Source organism: Notamacropus eugenii, chromosome 2 (assembly GCF_028372415.1).
Source record: "Notamacropus eugenii isolate mMacEug1 chromosome 2, mMacEug1.pri_v2, whole genome shotgun sequence".
NCBI classification, from domain to species: domain Eukaryota; kingdom Metazoa; phylum Chordata; class Mammalia; order Diprotodontia; family Macropodidae; genus Notamacropus; species Notamacropus eugenii.
In genome coordinates, this window is record NC_092873.1 from 491,060,251 (window position 1) to 491,086,089 (window position 25,839).

At 36.6% G+C, this 25,839-nt stretch overlaps 1 long non-coding RNA gene across 1 annotated transcript in view; it reads right to left on the reverse strand.

Annotated features, from left to right (window-relative positions):
• Positions 1-24,879, reverse strand: part of LOC140529870 (uncharacterized) — a 59,268-nt gene extending 34,389 nt beyond the window's left edge. Inside the window, exon 1 of the long non-coding RNA XR_011975713.1 lies at positions 24,761-24,879. This is a non-coding gene — a long non-coding RNA (uncharacterized lncRNA). The remainder of the gene's footprint in view (positions 1-24,760) is intronic.
• Between the last annotated feature and the right edge of the window lie 960 nt (positions 24,880-25,839).

Below are 25,839 nucleotides of genomic sequence, written 5' to 3' on the forward strand. Positions count from 1 at the left end.
TAGCTTTAGAACAGTAATTTTAAAATTGAGTAGAAGACTAGCTTGTTATAGTTAAAAAATGAGGAAGAAAACAGATGCAGAGACATTAACAAATGTTCATTGAAAAACTGATTATTAATCGATAGCCTATATACCGATTAAAACAATTTTTAAGAGCCAAGAGTCCTACAATTTGGGTTAATGTTGATATTGTTTTTTTTCTTAAATTTAGCAATGTTTAAAAATTAAAGTTTATTGATGCCTTTTGTTTTTACATCACAATCATTTCCTAATATACTGACCCATCCATGTCATCCTATGAGTTTTTCCTTGGAAGAAAGAAAACCAGTTAAGCCTGTAGGCTGAAGCCCATTCTAGTCTGGGATAATTTTAATTATTAGAATTTCTTTTACATAAAGCCTAAGTTTTCCTCTTGGGAACTTCTATTCATAACTCTGAGTTTTGAATTTTGAGATTAAGCTGAACAAGTCTAACCTAGATGGTTCAATGGTGAAAGTGCTGGATCTGGAGTCAGGGAGACTTTGCATTCAAATCTATCTTCAGATAATTTACTAGCTGTGTGACCTTGGGGAAGTAATTTAACCTCTATTTCCTTAACTATGAAGTGGGAATATTAATAGCACCTATCTCATGGGTGTTGTGAGAATTAAATGAGATATTTTTAAAGCACTTAGCACAGTTCCTGGCACAAAGGATCTGCTATATAAATGCTAGATATTATTCACAGTATCTCTTTAGTATGACAACCATTCAAAATTAGCTGTCATACTCTCTGAGTCATCTCTTCTCCAAGATAAATATGTCCAGTCTCTTGAACTGATTTCTTCAGACCCAAGTTATCTGCTGGGGATAGTTCATTTACTCAATCAGTCAAGTCATGCCACAACAATAAACATTTATTTCACATGCCCTATGTGTCAATTGCTATGCAAAACGCTAGGACTAAATATAGCCCCCACTAGTGAGGAACTCACATGATAAAGTGGAGACAACACGCAAGCATACAAGATACAGCAATGGGGGACATGAGAGAAAGGAAGACAAGGGAAGTCCTCCTGTACAAGATAAGATTTAAACCAAATCTTGGATGAAGATATGGAAGCCAGAGGCAGAGGGAAGAGAGAAGCGTATTCCAGGGATGGGGAATGGTCTTTAAGAAACCATGATTTCAGGAGATAAAGTATGTGTGTGTGGGGGGGTGGGGGTGGGTGGGTGTGTGAGAATAACAGCAAAGCTAGTGTTAGTGGATTGTAGAGTACAAAGAAGGGAGTAAATTATAATAAAGATGGGAAAGCAGTAAGGAGTCAGGTTGTGAAAGTCTTTAAAAGTCAAAAAGATGATTATAACAATGCTTCTTGACTTAAGTATCTGGAGTTTGCAGATTTGGGATGTGACATGGTCAGCTCCATGCTTTACAAAGATCATTTAGCTACTGACAGAAGGATATCTTAGAATGGGGAAACCCTTGAGGCTAGAACACCTATTGAAATCATCCAGGCATGAGGAGGACCTGTAACAGGATGGTGGCTGTGTCACACCAACAATAGGGAGCATATATGACATATGTGAAGGTAGAAGTAAGAAGACTCATCAACATATTGGATATGTGTGGTAAGTGGAAGTAGAGAGTTGAGAGTGAGGCAAGAATTGGGGAGTCACAACCTAAGTTGCAAGCCTGGGTGACTGATAGAATAATAATGCCCTTGACATTAGTAGATAACTTTCGAAGGAAGGGGTGAGGAAGTCTAAATTCAGTCAAAGGGCCACATTTGATGACCTAGAGGGCCACATGCATCCTTGAGGCTGCAGGTCCTCCACCCATGATTAGTGAGAAAGATGATGATATCTGTTTGGGACATGTCAAGTTTGTGATTTCTATGGGACATCTAGTTTGAGATGAAACATAAGCAGTTAGTAATTTGACACTGGAAATCAGGAGGGAAATGAGGGCTGGATTGACAGATGTGAGAATGATCTAAATAAAGATGATTACTGAATCTGTAGTGACTGATTAGGTCATGAAGGGACCTAATATAAAGGGAGGGAAGAGGAATGACAAGGACAGTATTTGGGGAGACATCTACAATATGTGGTTATGACTTCAAACTGGATGATGATCAAACAAAGGAGATTGAGAACTGATTGGTAAGGCAAGGTAAGAAGAGAACCTCAAAAGAGCAGGAACATAGAAACAGAGAGAAGAGAGTATGAAAGACAAAAATGTGATTGACAGTGTCACACACAGCAAACAGGTCATGAAGGATGAGGACTGAGGACTTGTCATTTACGAGATCATTATCATCCTTCGATAAAGCATTCAATCAACAAGCATTTATTAAATACCTACTAGGAGCCAGGATCTTTGCTGGGCTCTGGAGCTACAAGAACAAAAAAGAATTTACTCAAGGGTTTAAAAAGCACAATCAAGGAGCTTACATTCTATTGGGAAAATGGAGATGATTTATTTAGATAACTGCTGATTAAGCTAGATTGTTCTAGCTCTCTCTCCACTTGTGTATCGTGTCCATACTTTCTTCGGATCCCTGAAATTTAAATACAATCTCTCAGGTTTCTCAATCAAAGTAAAAACCCACCTGAGGATGCCGAAAACACCCCACAAGAGATCAAACAGATCAAAATCTCAGGGGAGACGTAGAGCAGATCATTTATTCCATAGTCATATACACTAGGAACTGTGTCAGTATAGGTCAGATATTCAGTGTGACCACTGCAGAGCAAAACTCTTAACCCCACTCCAGTGTGGACACACAGTTCCAAGTTGCAATGGTGTTTCAAAATGTCATCTTTCTGGGTGGGGGTGTAGGCAGAGGGAGGGGGCAGTCCAGTGGTGCCAGTAAACTTTGGTGACAGGTAATAAAATGCTAGAGCATAGGCCAGAATATTTCATTTCAGTGAATGCCACAGCTCAGAATACTGAATACTGAAGAATCCCAAAGAGGCCTCCATCTGGCCCTACCACAACCCAAGCCTGTTCTTGGGTATAACAATTCACACGTCATTTAATTGCTCTGGCCTGAAAAGGACTAGAGCTGTGAGTGTTGTCTAGAGTTTCTTCTCCTCTTGGGGGAAATGTCAGTGAACCAGGCTGGTGTACAAGTTGGTGAGTGTTATAAGGTGCCTATGTGTGAGCAGGTAGAGAAAAAGAAATGTTTGTGAGATCAAGCAACTCAACAGCTGTTTATTAGCTGTTATATTTCCACATGGTGGGGGGGTGAGGGGGGAAGGAGGAGGATGCCAAAATAATCCTAACCCTTATCTGTGTTCCTTTCTCAATTTGACTTAATATATCATGAAATAATCACTTTTAAAATTTCTGGTTTGTATTTTATTACTTGTGTAGTTGGGACTCTGAGGGTTGTAAATTGATCATTTTAGTGAAATCATCTGAAAAAAGGAAAAGAAAACTAATGAAAATGAGCAAAAAGGGGGCATAATAAAGCCAGTGTCACATACAACCAACATTTATTAATTAAGGACATTGGGCTGGGTACTTAGAGGGAGACATAAACATTCATTGGAATCCTCCCTCTCTTAGGAACAACTACCTGGTTGTCACTGGGCAAGGCAGGGAGCTTCTACAGGCATGAATTCACTTGTTCAGAAAATTACATTGGATTAGCTAACCTGTACTTTCTTTTCTTCTATTTTTTCATTTTATTATGAACTTAATCATTTCCATAGTCATAGAATAGAATAGAAAAAAAGATGATTTTCTATGAAACTGCAAATCTATTAAGTACAATTTACTAGTAATTTGAATATATAATGAAGTAATCACATAACATTCTTTTTTTCTCTTTTTTTTCTTCCATTCCCACACCCCTGAGATGGCTACCACTACACACAAACATGTGTGTAGATAGACAGGTAGGTAGATAGATAGGTAGATAGGGAGATAGATAGAGAGAGAGAGAGATAGACAGACATAGATAGATGTGTGTATAAATATGTGTATGTATGTGTATAAAACCATTCTATGCATATTTCTCTTTATCAGTTCTTTCTCTGGATGCTGAGTCTTCTTTCATATGTCATTTGTAGTTAATTTGAGTATTTGTAATAGCTGAAATGATTTAGTCACTCAAAACTGTTCTTAAAACAATATTGTTGTTACAGTACATAATGTCCTCTTGGTCCTTTCCACCTTTAAATCCTGAGATCTAATGTCTGGGCTTTTAGGGAATTGACAATAGAGCAGAGATAGAACACAAATAACTATTTTTAAAAAGTTAACATTAGAAGAATCTAGGAAATGGTCCATGTGTTGTAAGACATTCAAGGAGGGAGACCCCTTTATACATACTTTTCCAAATAGGTTAGCAGTTGTCTTTAGATTTGTACTTTTGTATTGACCTGAGCATCTTGATTAATGGCATAATTTTAGAACTAGAATGGACCTTCTGAATCCTCTACTGAATCTGCTACATACTTTTTAAGAGTTCAAGAGGTTAAGTGAATTTTGAGTCTTGCCTCAGATTCATACTGTCTCTATGACCCTAGGCATGACACAACCTGTCAATGGTCTACACAACTGTCTAAGACTGAGTTGCAGAGTTCATACCTATTTTCAATGGTAGATAGAGTTCCCCTTACCAAAGACATCATAGATTTCACCCTCAAATTTGGTGCATGTGTCACCATACACTAGATTATAAGTTCCATGTATGTGGGGCCTACATCTAAACAACTTTTGTATTTCTAGCTGTGCCTACAACAGTATTTTGCACATCATAAGCAATTAATAAATGGCTTATCAAAAGGATGAATAAAATAAAGTAAAACAGGTAACAGAGGCAATAAACCTTCAAAATAAACAATGTGTTTTGGAAATATGTATCTGGTTCCTAACTCACAGAAGACCTTAAGTTTCTGACAGGACAGTGATTAGTAATATCACAAAATTGGCTTTTACACTCCAGAGAAGAGAAGCAATATTTTTTTTCTGTGGCACCCTGTGTCAGCCTTCATTCTACTGAGATTGGGCAGACGCCCCCATTAATGGGCTGGAGAATATCAGCAATGTTGGTTTCTAACATTTTTTTGAAAAGTTTCTTTCTTTCTATTCCTAGAGCTTATCTCACTGTCTTGGATAACACAGACATTTTTTAAGGTTCAGTTCAACTGCTAGCTCTCAAAAGATAGCTGTCATCATTTACCCAGTTAAAACATCATAGAATTTGATAGTTGGAAGGCCCCCAGTGGCCATCCAATCCAACCCACACCCAAAAGGAATCCCAATTATAACAGATTCACTTCCAAGCTCTACTTGCAGAATTATGAGGAAGGAGGAATTCATGGCCTCTCAAGCCCAGTTTATATTTGATTACCTTTAGTAATAACTAAAATGGGTGAGGAGGGGCAAACTATAATAAATGCATCCTCCAGAATGGAATTCCAGGATGAGGACAGAATGAGGAGATGAGGGGCAGATTTGGTTCAATGTATGTAGAAGAGAAGCATTCTTCATTTCTCTTTTGAAAGAGAAACCATGTGATTCTAGACTTTCTTGGGTACCAGTTCTTGACACATGCAGAGACAAATGGACTTTGTAAGGCAGACAAGTATAGGAAACCAACATGTCCATGATTTCAAGTTTGCCTTTCTAGAGACTCCAGGGAATGTTTCCTTGAATGCATTAGACCCACCACAGACTGCTGAAATTGTCAAGGTGTAAAGTGACAAGGGTTGCTACCATGGTGGTAGCACAGAAGAAAAGGGGATATTTTTAGGAGATATTACACTAGAATTTGACCACATTTTGGGTATGGGTGAATGAGGGAGAGTGAGGAGTAAAACATGGCACCTAGGTGGCAAAGATATGGAACTGGAATAATGGTACTACCCTTGATCATAATAGGGAAGTTAGGTAGAGAGCAAAGTTTGTGGATAATTTCACTAAAGTAGACCATTCGCCCTGGTGTAGTTTCTGGTATACTTTAATCTGTAGATCTTCTCCAATTTCTATTTGTTATTTTCCTAGATAAGTAAGCTTATACAATATTGGCTATGATATTGGAGGGAAGGAATCAAGCTCCTGAGTTCAATCTTGGGTTACATTTTCACTTGAAGAATAGAGATCAGGGATTCTAGAGATTTCAACCTCCTCTCCAAAATGTATGCCTCCAAAGCAGCAATATTTGGAGGGAGCAAATATACGCAATTCTAATATGCTGCCCCTTTCTTTTAGAGGAAAACTGATAGGCTATCCTCATGGCCCCCTTTGTTCCCCTCAAGACAGGTAACAAGGTCCTGTTTGGTAAGGAGTGAGCAAGGTAATAGAAGTATCCATGACTCCCCTCGAGTTAACTGAGTATACGTTCAGCTTTCCTATGTGAATGTAGAAATCTTACATAGATAGCATGCACCTTACATACTTGTTAGGGTTCTTTTTCCCCTGATATCAAGCCTAGAGTAGCTTCTTTGCAACTTCTACGTATTACCCCCATTTCTGTATTCTGGCCTCACACATAACAAATTGAATCTTTCCTTCATGTGAGAGATTTTCACATATATAGAGACAGATATCATATCCCCTCTGAGCTTTATCTTCTGCCCAAATGCGTCCAGATTACCAGTGCATTCACATAATTGTCAGTGCCTCTGAGAAAAACTAGAAGGTATTTATCTAATATTTTATATTAATTTATCTGTATTCATATTGTGTCTTACCAGTAGCAAGAAGGAGGAAAACAGCTGTCCCAGTTTTGGATCCGTATGCCCAGTACCACACAGTCCCTGGCACATACCAAATGCTTGAAGAATTAAATTGAACAGACAATTGCTTTTTGAATCATTAGATTGGATTTTGCCTAGTAAGAAGCTGTATAATCTGCTTTTGGCAGTATTCATTTGCATTCCTTGAGATAATCACTCTGTTTGGGTAGGGTGTGTCAGCCTCCAAAGAGTAAGATATCATAGAGCACCCAAAGCATTTTCCATTTCTTCTGAATCTATCACAATGAAAGTTCAGGAACTGGCTATAATCACCACTTCTATTTTCAATCCATTGATTTGTTTACTAATTAGATGAAAGACTGTGTCCTGGTTAGGATCTGATAACAATCACAGCTGAGTATGTTTTGACTGTTAAAGTGATAAATTATACTTCTGTTTACTCTTTAGTTCTCAATGTTAGTTGTGTGTGTGTGTGTGCGTGTGTGTGTATATGTGTTTGTATTTTATTTCTTTGATATGTTGAAAAAATCAGCCTATAGAGATTACTTAAGGTGGATTCATGCATATTTAAAGTTACTGTGTTAGACTAGCTTCATAGAGAATTTATTTCACCCCCTCCCACTATATTTGAACACTCTCAGCCCATGTCCATCCCTGAGGAAGGGTCTTTAGTAGGGCTACTAAAATAAAAGTAAAAGGCAAATACAAAAGTAGCTGGAAAACGACACAATATTAAAAAGAAACCAGGTTTTGAGATGAAATTGATCCAAATTTATTAAACACTGGCAAATTGCCAGGTATTGCCATCAGATTATATCTTTGTATGATTCAATCCAATATGGAACAATCTCAAGTCAGTCAACTAGTCCTTATCAAGTGCCTACCGTATATAAGGCACTATGCTAGGTACTAGGGATCAAAGAGAGTCAAATAACAGTTTCTCCTCTCAAGCAAGTTACAGTCGACTGGGAGAGAAAATATGCAAACAATTATGTACAAACAAGATATATATATATATGTATATATATGCATATATATGTATGTGTGTATATATGTGTATATATGTGTGTACATATATGTGTATATATATACATATATATGCATATATATGTATATATATATATATATATATATATATATATATATATATATATACACACGTCTATGTTATAAATTGTGAGTAATCTCAGAGGGAAACCATTGAGATTGAGGAGGAAAGGCTTCTTATATTAGGTGGGACTTTAGTTAAGACTTGAAGGAAGCCAAGCCAAGGAAGGAAAGAGGCAGAGAAGAGGGAGGCCTAGGAACAACTAGTGAAAACATAATTAGAAAATAGAGTGTATTTTAAAAAGAATAAGATTTCATTCCCCCCCCAATTATATGTAAAAGCAATTTTTAACATTCATTCATTTTTTTAAAGTTTTGAGGTCAAACTTCTATCCCTCCCTTCCCCACTCCCTGACATGGTAAGCAATTTGATATAGATTATACATGTGCAATCATAATATTTCCATATTAGTCATTTTGTGCAAGAAGAAAAAAAGAGATAGAGGGAGGGAGAAAGGAAGAAAGGAAGAAAGAAACAAAGAAAGAAAGAGAAAAAAGAAAAAGAAAGGGAGAGAGGGAGGAAGGAAGGGAGTGAAAAACAGTATGCTTCAATCTGTATTCAGAGAGCATCAGTTCTTACTGTAGAAGCAGACAGCATTTATCATCATGACTCTTGGGATTGTGTTGAATCACTGTATTTCTGAGAATAGCCAAATCATTCACAATTCTTCACCGTACAGTACTTCTGTTAACGTGCACAATGTTCTCCTCGTTCTGTTCCCTTCACTTTGTACAGACATAACAAGTTAAGTTTTGGACATAGATTAAAGATAGCTATGGATCATGCAATTTGAGATGTCCATAGGTACATGGAAGTGCAAGACTGGAAGTTGGCTGGACAAGTTGATCGGAAAGTCACCTGTGTAGAGATGAAAATTGAATCTACAGAAGCTGAGATTGCCAAGCAAAATTATGTTGTGTGAAAAAGAAAGAGGACCTAAGATAGAATCTTGGCAGAGCCTTCTCTTAGTAGGTATGATGTGGATAAATATTTACCTAAGAAAATTGAGAAGGAATTGTGGGATAGGTAAGGGGAGCCAAGACACTGGTCATGATAATCAAGAGAGAAGGTGATCTACAGTATCAGAAAATAAACAAAGAAGATAAATATGAAAAGTGAAAAAGTCATAAGATTTGGTAATTAAAAGATAATTCGCAATTTTGGATAGAGCAATTTCGGTTGAATAATGTAGTCAGAAACCATATTGCAAAGAGTTAAGAAAAGAGTGAGAGGAAAGAAAGTGGAAACATCTATGGAAGACAATCTTCTCTATGAGTTAGGGCCCAAAAGGAGAATTCTAGCAGAGTTGCTATTAAAAATGGAATAGTGAGGTTTTTGAGAATGGGTGAGATATGGACATGTCTGTAGACAACAGTGGAGTAAACTATAGAAAATAGTTTACTGTATTAGTGAAAGAATATTAGTGAAGGAATAAAGGTGATAGAGTGTGCAGTCTGCTAGAGAAAAGGGGATGGAATGGTGTCACTTATGCATGTAGAAGGGTTTGTCTTGACCTCCTCTTCATATAAAACAAAGGTGAGGAAAAGAGAGTGGCAGAAGGCATCTAGATTATGAGATGAAGAACATGAAAGAAAAAGGAGATCTTCACAGATGACCACATTTTTTTTTAAGTGAATTATGAGGTAACATTCTTAGCTGAGAGGATAGATGAAGGAATAATTATGGGAGGCCTAAGGCAGGATGAAAAGGTTTAGGAAAATTCTATGGTAAGTGCGATAGTAGGTCTATTACCTAGATTACCTAGTAGCAGTGAGAGCCCAGTTGATATTATGTAACCAACTTTAAAGAACTTTGTCAGCTTGTTTTTTGTTTTTTTTTTCTTATTCTCTCCCACTTTATTTAGCAAGATGTGAATAGGAAGCAAAACATCAGGTGGTGGAAATAATCCAAAGCTAGGATTTGGCAGGGCAAGATCACCAATAGAACAAGGAAGAAAAGGACTTAAGAGAAGAGGAAGCTACATTGAAATGATTCGTCAGGGGAAGGGAAGATAATGGAATCAATGCAGGGATGCAGGGGTGACAGTCAGAGAAAGAATAAAGGGGTAGAAAGATTGGAGGTCATTGTGAGAACAAAGAACAGGTATTGCAGCTTCAAGGAAAAAGGAGAGGAAGAATAAACAGATTACAATTAGATAAAGGAGTTTCCGGAGTTCATGAACATGGATGCAGAATACTTGCAGGTGATGACAAGATCAAAGGTATGGCTATTAATGCTTCTACCTATGAAAGAGTAGAGGTATATGACATGAGAAACGAGTAAGTTCAATACTTGGGAGTCTGGGTATTTGATGGAACATAATTAAATATGATAAAGTTCCTTCAGTATGAGAGCAGTAGCCGGGGAGGAATGACTGTGAGCCAGACACTGAATTCATTGAGGATGAAAGGAGAGTATCCTGGAGATTTAGGCAATGACTTCCAGAATCTTGACTGGGTGATAAATATGAATGGAAAGAAAGGTTACTGAGTGATTGAAACAGCAAGTACCCTAGCATACCAGGATGGCTGCTAGTGTAGGTTCTTAGATCTGCTTTACTAGGAAAGATAGTTGTTTAAAGAGTCAATAATCTTTATTTTAAATTACATTCCCTAGTTCAAGGGGAAAAGTCAGTACCCTGAACTTCAGAAAAAATACAAACAGAGAATATAAGCAGAGAAACAAATACCAAGAGACAGGGTTCTACTGCCTGAATCAAAACAATATTACCTATATACTTTATATACATCTCTGGATTGAGAGACCCTTTACATCTGAGCAGTCAAAGGCTACTTAAGAGTCTTGACCAGGGAATCACAAGGCCTTCTCAAAAGCAAGTCCCCAAAGCAAAATACCAATTCAGAGTATGTGTGTTCTCAAAGCCAGAAGGCATCACAACCCTTGTGACTCAGTGCCTAATTAGAAATTAGAAAAAGGTGTGAAAGCCTTCCTACAAGCAGCCTTCCCCTAAGCAAGCGTCCCTTAATGGGCTCCATGTGAAGAGCCGTTAATGGTCAGGGAAGATCTTAAATCCAATTAACATAACAGTGATGGTGATAGAGGGAGTGGTATTGGAGGGCAAAGAGTAAATGAACTCCTCTACCTTGACCAGTGAGTTGGGAGAATGAATGAAAGTGCAGGCAGTACAGGAAAGGGTAGTCAGAGAAGCTGTCTCAAGTAACTTTGGTAAATATTTAAAATATAACAATGATTATTGCTTCCTTCTGATGTCTAGAAATCTTCCTTATAAGGATAATGGTTAAAATTTCTAAATATTTTGTAATTCATGATGTGCAGTAGGAAAATATGCCTTCTGCCCTCTTAAAACCAAGAGTCTCAGCTTTATTGTCTGTAAAATCATACACTTACCTTGTAAGGTGCAAATACATGTCACTCTTCAAATTTTGAGATTGATTGACTTCCTGGGAGTCACACAGCTAGCAAGTGTCACAGGTGATATTTGAAACCAGGTCTCTCCTCAATCTAAGGCCACAGTTCGTTCAATTGGTTTTGAAGAAGAGACCTGTGTTTGGATTACACTTTAGACACATATTAGCTACGTGGTCCCCACATCCAGGAGGGAGGAAAGTAGATTTCCCTACTGTACATCATAAATTACAAAACATTTAAAAACTTTACAAGTGATCATTACACAGACTACTTCCAGACACATTCAGGAAAAATAAATCGTATCCGAGACTAAATTATAATTCTCATCCTCCCACTTTCCTTTCATATTGAAATGTTACAATGAAATCAACCCCAAAGTGAAACCTCCCCTACCCCCACCCTGCGATGTTTCTAATAGCTGAAGTGTTCAGGTTAAGAAAAGTAGGGGCAGCAAAGCTGTGTGAATTCCCATTACTCTCCACCTAGGCAGATTTTGTGTTTACCTTCCATGCTCATCATAAGCAACAGGGGTTATAATGTCTGCTATGCAGTTAGAATAATATAAAGATCATTTTCTGTCATAGAAGCCAATTAATATGATGGGGCGTCAAGGGGGTAACGTGAAGCTTGGTCTTTATGAATTTGAAGTGGCATGTTCAGTTTAGACAGATTAATTAAAACACCCAGGTACATGTTGTTATCATATCGAATTCACATCCTTTTTTGCATTAAGGTTGCATTAGATTGATAAAATGGGATATTAATGGAGAGAGGTGCTAATTAAATGTAAATAAAGGCCATTATGAACTTTTCATCTGAGCTCAACTGGTGTCATTTTATGAAATAAAAATGGTGTCAATCAGCAGCCTGGGTGGATGACTGTTTGCTGCTAACGGGATTCTAAAGTACCATTACTGATGAGATCATTTGAATTAAATATTAATAAAAGCTCAGCTGACCATTTGCCTAGGCCATGTGACGTGGGTTACAGGTAACCATTCATTTCTAGGAAACAATGACTTTGTTTTTCTAACAAAATAGTTGCAGAATCTCTTCCAGACTAAATTCTCCAGTTCACATAGGAAGCTCTCTAAGATTTCATCCCCCTCTCCACCCCAGTTCTTTCTAGAATTGTCAATGGTGCATATTCACCTTCATAATAATGAGGACTTTTCTTTGCTCCTGCTTTCTAATGAGAAAACTCATCTTTTTGCTTTCCCCACTAAAAATGTTCACAGGCTGCAAAACCAAGGAAGGCTAGAATCTCTGGAGAAATATAAATTTCTGGTAGCCCAAAGGCCACTTGACTGGTGGTCATAAGCAATGTATTACCAATGATGACTTAAAAAAAAAGAAGTCACCTAATAGATATGCTGGAAATTTATCTCTGTCTATCTTTCTATCTATCTACCTATCTACCTACATACCTACCTATCTATCTACCTATCTACCTACCTACCTACCTATCTATCTATCTATCTATCTATCTATCTATCTATCTATCTATCTATCTGTCTATCTATCTGAATTGAGGAGATGCCCATCAATTGGTAATTCACTGAAGAACAAGATGCTTTCAGCAAAACCTGGAAGGACTTATGTGAAATGATACAGAGTGAAATCAACAGAATCAGGAGAACACTGTACACAGTAAAAGCAATATTGTATGATGAGCAACTGTGAACGATTTAGCTCTTAGCCATATAATGATCCAAGACAATTCTAAAGGATTCATCATTAAAAATGCTACCCACCTTCAGAGAAAGAACCAATTGAGTATGAACACAGACACCTACTATTTTTATGTGTTTGGATTACTTTTTTTGGTCTGTGTTGACTTTCACAACATGGCTAACATGGAAATATGTTTAGCATGATTGCCTTTATATAACTTATATCAAATGATTTGTCACCTGTGGGATAAGGGAAAGGAGGGAGGGAGAATTGGAGAGAATTTAGAACTTAAAAAAAAGAATATAAAATTGTTTTTATATATAATTGGAAAAAATATTCAACATTTTATAAAACAATTTATTAAGCACCTACATTGTGTCAGGCACTGTGCTAAGGGATAAGAAAACAAAGAAGGACAAAATAATTCCCTACCCTCAAAAGGCTTATGTTCTAGTGGAAGAAAGCTTTGACTTCCAGGAATAAAATATTAGTTGTTTTCACTGCATCTTATATATTGTATTGCGTTTTGTGCACCACATTTTTTAGGGAAAAAAAATATTGATATATGGCAAGCATCCAAAGGAATGCAATCAAATGTATGAAATCCTTCAAATCGTATGAGTCCATTTAAGTATTGATGAAAGGAAATGCAAACATTTAATCTGTAGAAGGGGAAACTCAGGGCAGACATGATGGCTGTGTTTAACTATTTGAAGGTCTGTCATGTGGAAGAAAGATTATATTTTATTTGTTTGACTCCATAGCACAGAACCAAAAGGAAGACAGGAACATCGCAAAGAAACAAACAGAAGCTTGATTTCAGGATAGCAAAACAAAACAAAAAAAGCTTCCTAACAATTAGAACTGTCCAAATTTGGAATAGGTTGATTTCAAAGGTGCTGGATGCTCCTTAAATAATTTTCTGAAATTCAAGACGATGACATACTACAGTAGAAATTCATTCTCGGTTACATGTTGAAATAGAAGATTTCAGGGGTCCCTTTTGACTCTAAAATCCCCTGCTTCCTTGAAATTATTATTATATTTTATCAGTGGGTATTTGGCACAATGACTTTTTGCTGTTCCATAAATATTTCTGCCTATGGATTCTATTTTTAACATCTAAGTGATATTTATAGCCACTCACTGGGGATTCCCATACCCATTTGGGAAGTGTGCCTTGCTGGAAAGAAATATTATGTTTTATACTCCCTAAACTTTTCAGAGAATAATCAGTCAACATTTCATTCCTCGACTCTACCTTTCTTTTCTGGGCAACACCTACTTATCATTTAAGACCATAGATTTATACATTGACTCAAACAGAACTTCTTTCTGAGTCCCCAACCACTAGTGAAATCCTGCATCCTTTACTTGAACTCCCTTTAACTCATGATTGCCTAATCTCTTCTTCCCCAGCTACAAGTGTCTCCCCTGAAAATCACCTTGAATTTATTTTGTATAAACATATATATGTTTAGAGGTTGTCCCTCTTAATAGATTGTAAACTCTTCGAGGGAAGGGATAATAATTGTCCTTATCTTTGTAACTTCAATGTTTAGCACAGAGCCTGGCATACAGGAGGTATTTAATAAATAAATGATTGTTTAATTTGCTGGATTGCTCTATTTCAGTGAGTACTTGTCATAAAAATGCCAATATACCAGATTCACTTCTGCATCGACAGCAGGAGTTTCCTCATCTGGGATTTCCCTACAGCAATGAAAGGACAAGCTCAGCCTTATCCTTATCCTTCTAAATGCACTATGAGGTAAATATTTCCATTTTACAGATAGGGAAACCAAAAAAAAAAAAAAGTAAAATGATTGATCCAGTGCCATACCAATAATCTGAGGTGGAATTTGAAGCCATTTCTTTTTTCAGTTTTTAATCTAGTCTTCTGTATAACTAGAAAACAATTAGGATACAGTATAAAAAAAATGGGTTATTTTGTGTGTGTGTGTATGACAAACTATGGGAAAGTTTCTAAGAAATTGATAGCCCTGCACATTTCTTCATTGTTAGAGATGAAAATTACCCATTTGGTATTCTCTTTCTTTGGTTGTAGCAATAATTATCCATATATAATTTCTCCATACGCCTCAGAACTAACATAATAATATGTCTTATGTATGTCTAGTTATTGAAGCTATAAATCAAAAGAGAAACAAATAAAAACCTAGTACTGTTTGAAATCATAATTCCAAGTCAAATTTATGTTAAATTAACCTATTGCTTGAGAGGTTATACATGATATTATTTTTATCATTAGCATTGTCTGGCTTCTATGTGTTTATCATATTAACTATGCCAGAATACTTAGAGATCTAAAATATTCTTTCTCTTATGTCCACTAACATTTATTCCTCAAGGAAACACACAAACAACTTCAATTTCTAACAGGAGAGTAATTTTTTTGTTGTTCTTTGATGTCCCCAGCCAAGTATAACTATTTCAGAAAAATTCTTAGATATATGACCAACAATTTTGGCCTGGTATTCAGACATGAGTGAAAGGGTCAGGCACGCCACCATGTTCCTTCAGCTCACTCCCATGCCTTCCCCTCTCTCCAATAAAAGTCCCTTAAGGTCAAATCCAAATAGGCTTGCCAGATGAGGAAATTCCTGACAGAATAACCAATCTTCACTCAGGGAATTTTAAAAGTAGGTGGTAAGATTTCATTTGATCTTAGAAAAATAATAATAAAAAGAGGGCATTTGGTACTCTTGGAGAAGCAGGAGATTCTAGCCTGAGTCACATGTGTTGTAAAAATGCCTTCCTCTCTAAAAAGTGGCTATTGATTGAAGGGCAACACCAAATGTTAACACTAATGTGCTAAAATGCAAATGTAGAGTCATAAGTATTTTCAAATATTTGAGGGAAGTTTATTTTAGTGAAATGTAAGCTTCCTAAGGGCAAGAACTATCTCATATTCATATTTGTATACCCACCACATAGTACAGTGTCTAGCATATAGTAAGAACTTACAAATGTCTGCTGATTAATTGATTAAAGATGATGAAAGCTTCCTAGTAAAAGATATGTGATATTAATATGTTATTGTTTATTTGAGGTGTGTGGATCCCTAAGACGGTAGTATAACTAACCCAAGTACTAAAGGAGATGAGGATTCCACAAGTAGGCTCAAAAACAAAGAAGGGAAATAACAATGAGGGATGGAGCCAAGATGGTGGAGTACAAGTTGGACCTAGATGAACTTTCCCAACATTCCCCAAAATAACTTTAAAATAATTTTGCACCAGCAGAGCCAACAAAAAGGTCAGAGGGAGGCATTTTTTTTCCAGCCTAAGGTAGCATAGGAGGTCTATGGAAGAGGTCTGTGATAGGGAGATGAAATTAGCAGGATCACCACTGGTGGTGGACTTTAGAGGTTGCTGTGACAGAAGAAGCACCTTCAGGAATTTTCAGATCAGAGATGGTAAGGGGGTGTGACAACTGGTCAGGAAGAGATGGAAGGGGACCATTTTCTGGCAATGGGTGCAGTTGGCAACAAAAGTTGGATAGGTCTCAGGGTATATTTGTTTACTCTGTATAACTGAAGAGATGCAGACACACTGATGAGCTTATAAAGGGTTAAGGATCTTAACATGATTGAATAGTTTGATGAAAACAGTAGCAGAGACATGTAATTTAATATAGACAGGTGATATAATATCGTAGGATCATCATGTAAAGATGGAGAGGTTCTCAGTTGCTATCTGTGCAACCTCTGAAGCTGAGATACAACAAAGTATGGATCAATTCTCTGCTGCTTGTGCTAATTTGGGCGTAACCATTAACAACAAGAAAACATAGGTTCTCCACCAGCCAACACCACACCATCCATATGTGGAAGCATCGGTTACAGTAAATGGAGAAATACTTAATGCTGTGGAAAAGTTCACTTAGTTCGGAGATGTACACATAGATGATGAGGTTGATGCACACATTGCCAGAGTGAATTCATTGTTTAAGAGAATCCTACCAAACTGAAGGTCTGCAAAGTCTTGTGCTGATCTCACTGTTGGAGACCTGTGAACCTGTACAGTGCCATGCCAGGAAACTGAATCACTTCCATGTGAATTAACTAAGGAAGATTCTGAAGCTCACCTGGAAGGATAAGGTAACTGACACTGAAGTCCTTTCTCAAGCTGAACTACCAAGCATTTCAACTCTACCTCAGACAGTGCAACTTTGATGAGTTGACCATATTGTTCAAATGTCAAATGTACATTTGTCTAAAAGACTATTTTATGGAGAACTCATATAAGGTAAGTGCCCACAAAAAGATAAGAAGAAGTGATACAAGGACACTCTCAAGATCTCTCTGAAAAACTTTGGAATTGATTTCATGTCATGGGCAACATTGGCAAAAGACTGCCCAGTGTGGCATGCCCACATTAAAGAAAGTGCTGTGTTCTAAGAGTGAAGTAGAATTGCAGTAGCTCAAAAGAAATGTGAGATGCAAAAATTTAGAGACATCTCCACTCCAAATGTTCATGTGGACTATTTGCAGCCCATCTGTGGTATAGACTTTCAAGCTCATATTGGTCTGATCAGTCACAGTTGGACATACTTGACTCCAATATAATGATGTTAATTTGGTTCTCTCCAACAATGAAGAACAAAAATCAACCAACTGGTGGCTATCTACTACAATAAGTGGGAAGAATGACAACATTCATGGGTTGACAAAATTGGCAATACTGCATCCAGGTTGCTGGAACTATCCAGGGTGATGGTGGTAGTAGCCTCAGGTGCAATTGGGGGATGTTAAATAAAAATAAGAGTTAACCTAACTTAATTACAGGAGGTCATCAAGTATTTTTCTTGAAAAGGGAGTAGTAGGTCAAGTAAGTTCAGGAGCCTCTGAATCAATATTGTTATCTATAGCTATCTATTATATCCATCTCTTTGTATAGAGGGGGTATTCTAAGGTCCCCTCTATATAGAGAGATAGAGCGGACCTTAAATCCTGGGTCCTCTTTATATAGAAATAGAGACAGATAGAAATACATACATACATACATATACATGTGGAAAGCATGTACTGTGTTCTAAGTATTGCTTGTTCTGCATAAGCACTGTGGAACAAAATGGATTTTACATATCTTTTGTATGCTCTAGGATGCTATTTTAAACTCCTTAGGAAAGATATACTGTTCAGGCCTACAAAGATGGTAGTATCGAAGTATAGACAGAGTCTAAATAGTATACATATAAACATGTGTATATACATATATATATAATATGTATTCAATCAATTTTGTTATTATATTGATATATTGTTAATATAGCATCTTACTACCAATATATAATATATTCTGTAATATATTAATGCACTATAATATCTATACATCATTTTATAATATTAATATATTATATATATTATTTAAAGTCTATATTATATAGTGTGAGTGACTTGCTCAATATCAATCCACCAGTGAGTGTCTGGGAGGATGCAAATCTAGGGCTCTACTGAACCATAGTCTAGTATGTTTTCAATGACACAGTGTTGCCTCCCTTAATGTCTCTTGATGGAGGGAATAAGAGGATAAACTTGGTATCTCAGTTTTTCTAACATTCTTTCAAAATGCTTATTAATATGTGCACTATTTGGCAATTATCTTTCCAAAAATAGCTGCTTATTGAATTCAATTGCATTAAGAGAACTGAACTAAACAGTAGAGGTTAAGGACTAATGTAGGGAAATGATTTTGCTCATTGATGAAGAGAGCTTTCTGGCATCTTCCTCTCTCCACTGATTTAAATATCTTCCCATGTAAGATTTCTATGTTAATATATAATATCAAATATCCTTGTATTTTTTCTCTAAATATTTTTAAAGTGTTTGGAATTTGTAATAATTAGGTGAACTAATGGATTTTCTGGAGAGATACTGAGAAAATGGATTTTTTTCCCTCTTTGAAAAATCATGATGCTGAAGAGTTTCAGTTACACCAAACAGCAAGGGACAAAAGATGTTTTAAATTCAATAATGGCAAAAGAATTTTGGAGAGGCTGACTAAGCCAAACCACTGTGTTATCTTTGCAAACAAACTGAATAAAAAATAATTAGGCGTTAAAGTGCCTCATCGACACCTCATGCATGATGCTCACTTATTGGAAAAGGGATTTGGGGGTTTATTGAATGGAGCAATGGAGGGGACTTGGGGGCTGAAATGTAATTGATACCTCTGTCTCTGGGTAGCACTACACTTGAGCCTCCTAGACAGATGTTTGTCTCTCCTTTTAAAAATTCCCAGGAAAGGAAATTCAGAAAGAAAAAAAAATTGTCCAAAACTTTTTATTGTTATTTAACTCAGAGATAAGAATTTCCCTTTTACAACTAACCTGAAACTCTCATTTTATTAAATCCCCTTTTCTTTTTGGTGTAGATGGACACCATTTACTAATCAGTTTTTATATTAAAATTCTTTATGGATTTGAATACAGCGTCCATCCAGCAAAAAAGTTGGGACTTTAACACAAATTGTCCTTCAAATGCCCCAAATCCTTTATCTATATCCCTTTTTATCTCCTTTTATTCTCCCCTTATCCAAGTACCTAATTACTGTTTCTAGAGGAAATTTATTTGCTAAATAATAAATTATGTCACAATGATGATGATGACAAAGATATTATGGTTCAGTTATGTTTAATCCTTTGGGAGCTCATTTGGGGTTTTCTTGGAAAAGATACTGAAATGGTTTGCTGTTTCCTTCTCTACCTCACTTTACAGAAGAGAAGCTGAGGCAAATAGGGTTACACAGTTACTAAGTATCTAGGGCTGTATTTGAACTCAAGTCTTCCTGACTGCAGGAAAGAAGTTGCTAATAGAGGAATGTTGGACCCCTCCAATAAACCCATAAAGGAGATACTTGAAAGCCAGAGATCTCCCTGTCATCAACTAACATCAACTAGGTGACTACCTATTCTGATCATATAGTAAATGTAGATGTGCTTTCCTTTTGCTACAACCTTCTTTTTGTTCTGGCAAGATTACATAGAAATCCAAAGCACCGTTGCAAAAAAATTGGGGCAACTAACTGATCGTGCTCTCAGATATAGCAAAACACATTCAAGGATTAAGAAAGAAACTATATTATGCTGAAAGGTATAATAGATAATGAGCCAATATCAGTATTAACCATACACACACATATATGTATATCAAATGCCTTAACATGTAGCTTCATAAAGGAACAATTTAAATGAAGAACAAGAAAGCCTAAATAAATGGTAATGTAATAGTGGCAGGAAATTTAAAAGTACCCTCTCCATTTTGAATGAATCTAACAAAAAAGATAAACAAGGAAAAAAAAGCTAGAAATGAACAAACTGCTGGAGAAAATAGCTAAAGGATACATGACATCTTCAAAGTTGGACTACTAAAGAATATGTCTATTTCTAAGCACCACTTGGTGAACATGTATTAGAAAACAGTTATTGTAAAAAGCAGAAATAGCAAACACATCTTTTACAGACAATAATGTAATAAAAATAGTAAATCAATACAGGGAGCACAGAGATAAATAGAGACTTCGCAATGAAATTTTTAATAATGAGTGAGGCAAAGAACAAATCATAGAAATAATAATTATGTGAAAGAAAATGATCATATAAAACACAGCATTTTTTGAGATGCAACTAAAGTAGTCCTCTAGGGAAAGATTGTTGCTGTGTTTGTCCTTCTTCTGAAGCCTGGGGTAGTACACCTTCCACTGGATGACAAAGGACTCAAAAATCAAGTAATTGCCTGGGGACATGCAACCAAAGGAGAAAAATAAGACTATAGAAGGTTGCTTTCTTTGTGAAAAGGTTTTTTTCTTCTGTCTGATGAAGAAGAGCAAAGCATATAATCATAGGAAAACCAAAGAGGAAAACAGTAAGTTCAAAGTTCCTACATTCAAAGCCTAAAAAAGAAATATGCAATGGTCTCAGGCCAAGGAAGAGCTCAAAAAGGATTTTGAAAATTAAGTAAGAGTGGTGGAGGAAAAACAGGGAAGAGAAACCAAATTTTGACATCATTTTCCATAAACCCTCACAACTAACAGTGTCAAAGGCCTTGGTCAGATCTACAAACGTTGTGCACAGACCTCTGTTCTGCTCCTGGCATTTCTCCTGGAGTTGTCAGGCAGCAAACATCATATCCACTGTTCCTCAGCCCTTTCTGAAGCCACACTGGCTCTCAGGTATATGACCATCTTCCAGGTGAAGGATCAGTCTATTAAGGAGACCTCTAGCAAGAATTTTGCTAGCAAAGACTAAGGGAGAGATCCCCCTGTGATTGTCACAGGACAACCTATTCCTTTTACCCTTATAGAGATGGACAATGGAGGCATCTTTGAACTCCTGGGGGATAACCTCCTTTTGCCATATAACCTGGAAAATTTCAGTCAGCTTTTGTATGGGGTGGGGATGAGGAGAGATGAGGAGAGAATTTTGAATTTGAATTATTCTGAAAGTAAGTGTTGAAAACTAAAAAATAAATAAATAATTATATATTTTACAAAAAGAAAAAAAAAAGAATGATGGATGAAGAACAACTGGCAACACTAGTTGAGAATGGTACCTATCTCTCTCAACCCCCAAATCACTCATTACAATACTATTGATTTTGTTTGTTTGGTTTTCTGCATTGGAGGATGTATGGGAAGGTGCAACCACAGCTGTGGATTTCTCAGACACTTCTGTGGTGTCAGTGATCACAGGTCTTCACCAGGAAAAAATCCAGATGACCAGAAGAGAAATAAGACAGTGTTCATGGAGTTTACTTCCATGTTATAGCATGGATAGAGAATCGTACATGAAGTCAGGAAGACACATACTAGTCACATGATCCTGGCCAAGTCATTTAAACTCTTTGTGCCTCAGAAAAATCTGGAGCTACATTCTTCCTTGTATGATAATCCATTTATCTGTACATATGGCTAATGCTTAAATAGGAATGTATAAGTATAAAGCTCGTTAAAGTCATTATAGTAAAACCTCATTAATTTCAAATAATATAAAATATGCAATAATCTGGGAATATATGACATGATCCTAAGAGCAAATTTATAACAGGACTTCAGGGGGTGTAATTAGCCTATTCAAAAACAGGCTTACCCTCTGATGCCTAAAGGGAGGGATGCGAGGAGGGAAAATAGGATATAGAAATTGATTTACTGGCTAAAAATATAATGTCAGAGAAAGGGATTTGGCTTTCTGGATCATGCCTTAAGATATGAGCATGATGAGCTCTAGGCCAGGGATAGATTTTATCACATGAGGATTGAAAAGAATGCATATGCCTGGAGATTTGTTGATCTGATCAGGAAAGCTTGAAAACAAAAATATAGAAAAAGGAGGAAGAAAACTGTCCAGACACAACAACTAAATCAAATAACAACAAGAATTCATATCTAAAGAGCATTTTAATGTTTACAAAACACACTCCATTTACTTGAGCTTCACAATAGCCCTGTGAGCTAAGAACTTCGTGTATCCCCCTTTGCCCAGATGGTGGTACTGAAACACAGAGAGGCTGTGATTTCTCCATTGTCACAAAAGTATTAAATGTCAGGAGGAGGATTTAAACCCAGAGCTTCTTGGCTTCATGTCCAGCACTACATGGCAGATGGCCGCTAGATTAGACTTGGAATCAAGAAGGACTGAATTCACATCCTACCTCAGATACTAGCAGCGGGACCCCTGCCTAGTCATAACTTCTCTGTGCCTAAATTTCTACATCTGTAAAATCAGGGTGATAATAGAACCTAAATCACGAGGTTGCGGTGAGGATTAAATGAGGTAACATATTGCAGTGCCTTGCAAACATTAAAGCTTTATAGAAATGCTAGCTGCTGGTTCTGTAATATTCAGACTGCCAGTCTCCTTCATATTGGGAGGGGGGAGTCCAGTTGATGTGGTATGCCTCCTGGCTCTGGAGTCAGAGAACCTTAGTTCAAATCTGGCCTTTAATGTTTTTTACTTGTATAACCTTGGGTAAGTCAATTAACCTTGAGGAAAGTCAATTTCCTCATATGTAAAACTAAAGGGTTAAATTAGATAGCCTTTACTCTCCCCTCTAGATTTAAATCCATGAACCTCTAAGCCTACTATGAATGACTAGCAGAGGAGAAATCTAGTCATTCAGAGGAGAAAATCACTTGGAGGAGAAGGAAAATACACTTAAGATTTTTGTCTATGGACCAATCAATGTTCAGAGTACATAATAAAGTGAACTTGAGGTGTTAACATAAGGAAGATAGATGTCTCATAGGTGAAAGCAAGACTTGGTGGGATGGGCTTAGTGAGGGTTATATATTCCTGTGTGCTCATCCTTCGTTGCTGAACAAGACCATGCCATCAGAGAAATAATGACATGACTTGCACTTGACTTTGTTTTGAGTGAGGGAGGGCTGTGCAGGTCACCAGCCTCACTTCTCCTCCAGAGCCATCTGAATCCAGTGACCAGATATTCATCAGGATGACTGGAGATGACCCAGGATGAGGCAGTTGGGGTTAAGTGACTTGCCTAAGGTCACACACTAGTGAGTGTCAAGTGTCTGAGGTGAGATCTGAACCCAGGTCCTCCCGACTCCTGCACTGGTGGTCTATCCACTGCACTACCAACTGCCTCAAGGGTTATATAGCAATAGAAAGAAATATCTTGTCAGTAATGGCTTGGGATAAAATGGCTTTATAGACACACTATATATAGATATAGATATATATCTATGTATATGTATACAGATATGTATGTATATATACACATATATACATATATGAACACACACACACATATATATATTTATACATCCCTGAGTGGAACTCCATGAATCATAAGAAGAAAAGTTCATTTAGCATTTATACAATGATAAACTGGTTTTTTTTTTAAGTAATAAAATAAAAATATTTTATAAACTTTCTGGTCACATGGAAGAAATTACTAATGAGTTCCAGAACTAAGATACAAACAAAAAGATGCCACAAAGGCAAGAAATTATTGAGATAAGGAATTCCAGCTATTTCCAATCTGCTGGGTGGCTAATCACTCTAAAATAATTTTTTTGGATATAATTTTTCCTTTCCTAAATAAAGCCAAAGTTTAATGGGGAGAAGTGGAACTGGAAGCTTTCAGCTTGGCTGAGGGGTTGGGGCTGGAGAAGTAGACTGGGGAATCATCTTCATAGAACTGATTATTTTGAAGCCATGAAAATTGTTAAAACCAAGAGGCAGAAAGAAAAGAGAGGAGAGATAAGGCCTGAGCTTTGAGGAAGGTATAGTAAGAGCATGTGGAGAGGTTATTCAGAACAGAAAAATTATTAAGAGCCAGATAAGTTGTAATAATATTCATTAGAAGAGCATGGTCTATAATATCAAATATCAGTGGATTATTATTAGTAGTAGTAATATTTAAAATAATTTTACTGATTGTAATCAATTCAATGTAATAACCTACTGATATTTTCAGTAGTAATAAACATTTATATAGCACCTACTATGTGTCAGGTACTGTGCTAAGTGCTTTACCAATATTATCTCATTTGATTCTCACAACAATCCTGTGAGTTTGGTACTATGACTGTTCCCATTTCACAGTTGAAGAAACTGAGGCAAATAGAGGTTAACTAGGTCACCCAGCTATTAGGCATTTGAGGTTGTAATTTGAGGTAGATCTTTCTGAATCCAAGCCCAGCTTTCTATCATTGAATCATTTAGTTGGTTATTAACTATCACTGAGGAAGAAATTTTATTAGAGTGATATAGCAATAGATCATATTTATATTATATAGTGCTCTAAGATTTACAGTTTGCTTTATACACATTATTTTATTCTCATAATAACCCTGGGAAGTAGGTGCTATTACAATCTACATATTACAGATTAGGAAATATACATACATGAAAGTAACTTGTTCAGATTCTTGTCTGAGACTGGACTTGAACTCAGGTCTTCCTGATTTCAGGTATAGCGCTCTATCCCCTGTCTCATTTCATATTATACTCCTTCACATATTTTACATTCTACAAAAATGAAACAAAACAAGATAAAAATGAAAACAAAACTCACCATCACCAACAAAACCCCTGACCTAGTAAATGATTTTCAAATTTGACATTTTGCCCCTCACTTGCTTTCATTTGTACAAACTATTCCTGGAATTAAGTCATCCTTCATCCCTGTCTCTGAACGTTCTGATTCTCAGAATGATGATCCTACTTCCAGGCTCAACTAATGGGATATTACATTCATAAAACCTTTTGTTAGATTTTTAACCATCTGTGTTCTTACTCTCATCAAATCTTCTTATATACATGCATACCTATCATTACCCAGCTCTGTGCATCCCCCACCAGTAAAATGAATACACCCACAAGGAAAAGTTTATTTTATTTTTACCTTTGCATCCCCAACAACCAACTGTATGCTTTGAATAGATAACAAATCATTTATTTAAGAAATCATTATGTAACAGGCATTGCAACTAGCTGCGCAGTGCAAACACAGAGATATAATCCCTGCCCTCAATAAGCTACAGTGTATGTGCCTTACAAAAATCAGGAACTTCTCAAATGAAAGAAGGAAAAATGAATAATGAGACATTTATTAAACACTTACTAAGTTGGTAAAACATTGTCCTGAGCTCTGGGATATGATGATTAATTGAACTGAGCTGGCATTGACATTAACATTGGGATGTAGGTCAGGGCGACATCTTGGCCATAGAAGAGGATGAGTATTCAATATTCAGATTTTCAGTGAAACCTGTTGGATGTGATGGGTCTGGAGGATTCAGATAGAAAAACTGGGAGGTAAACTAATGGCATGAACTAATTTTGTTCTAGCAGTCTAGGTGACTCAATGGACAGATTGCTGAAGTCAGGAAGACTAACCTTAGTGAGTTCAAATCTGGCCTCAGACATGTCCTATCCAGATGACTCTGGGCAAGTTACTGAACCCCGTTTGCCTCAGTTTCTTT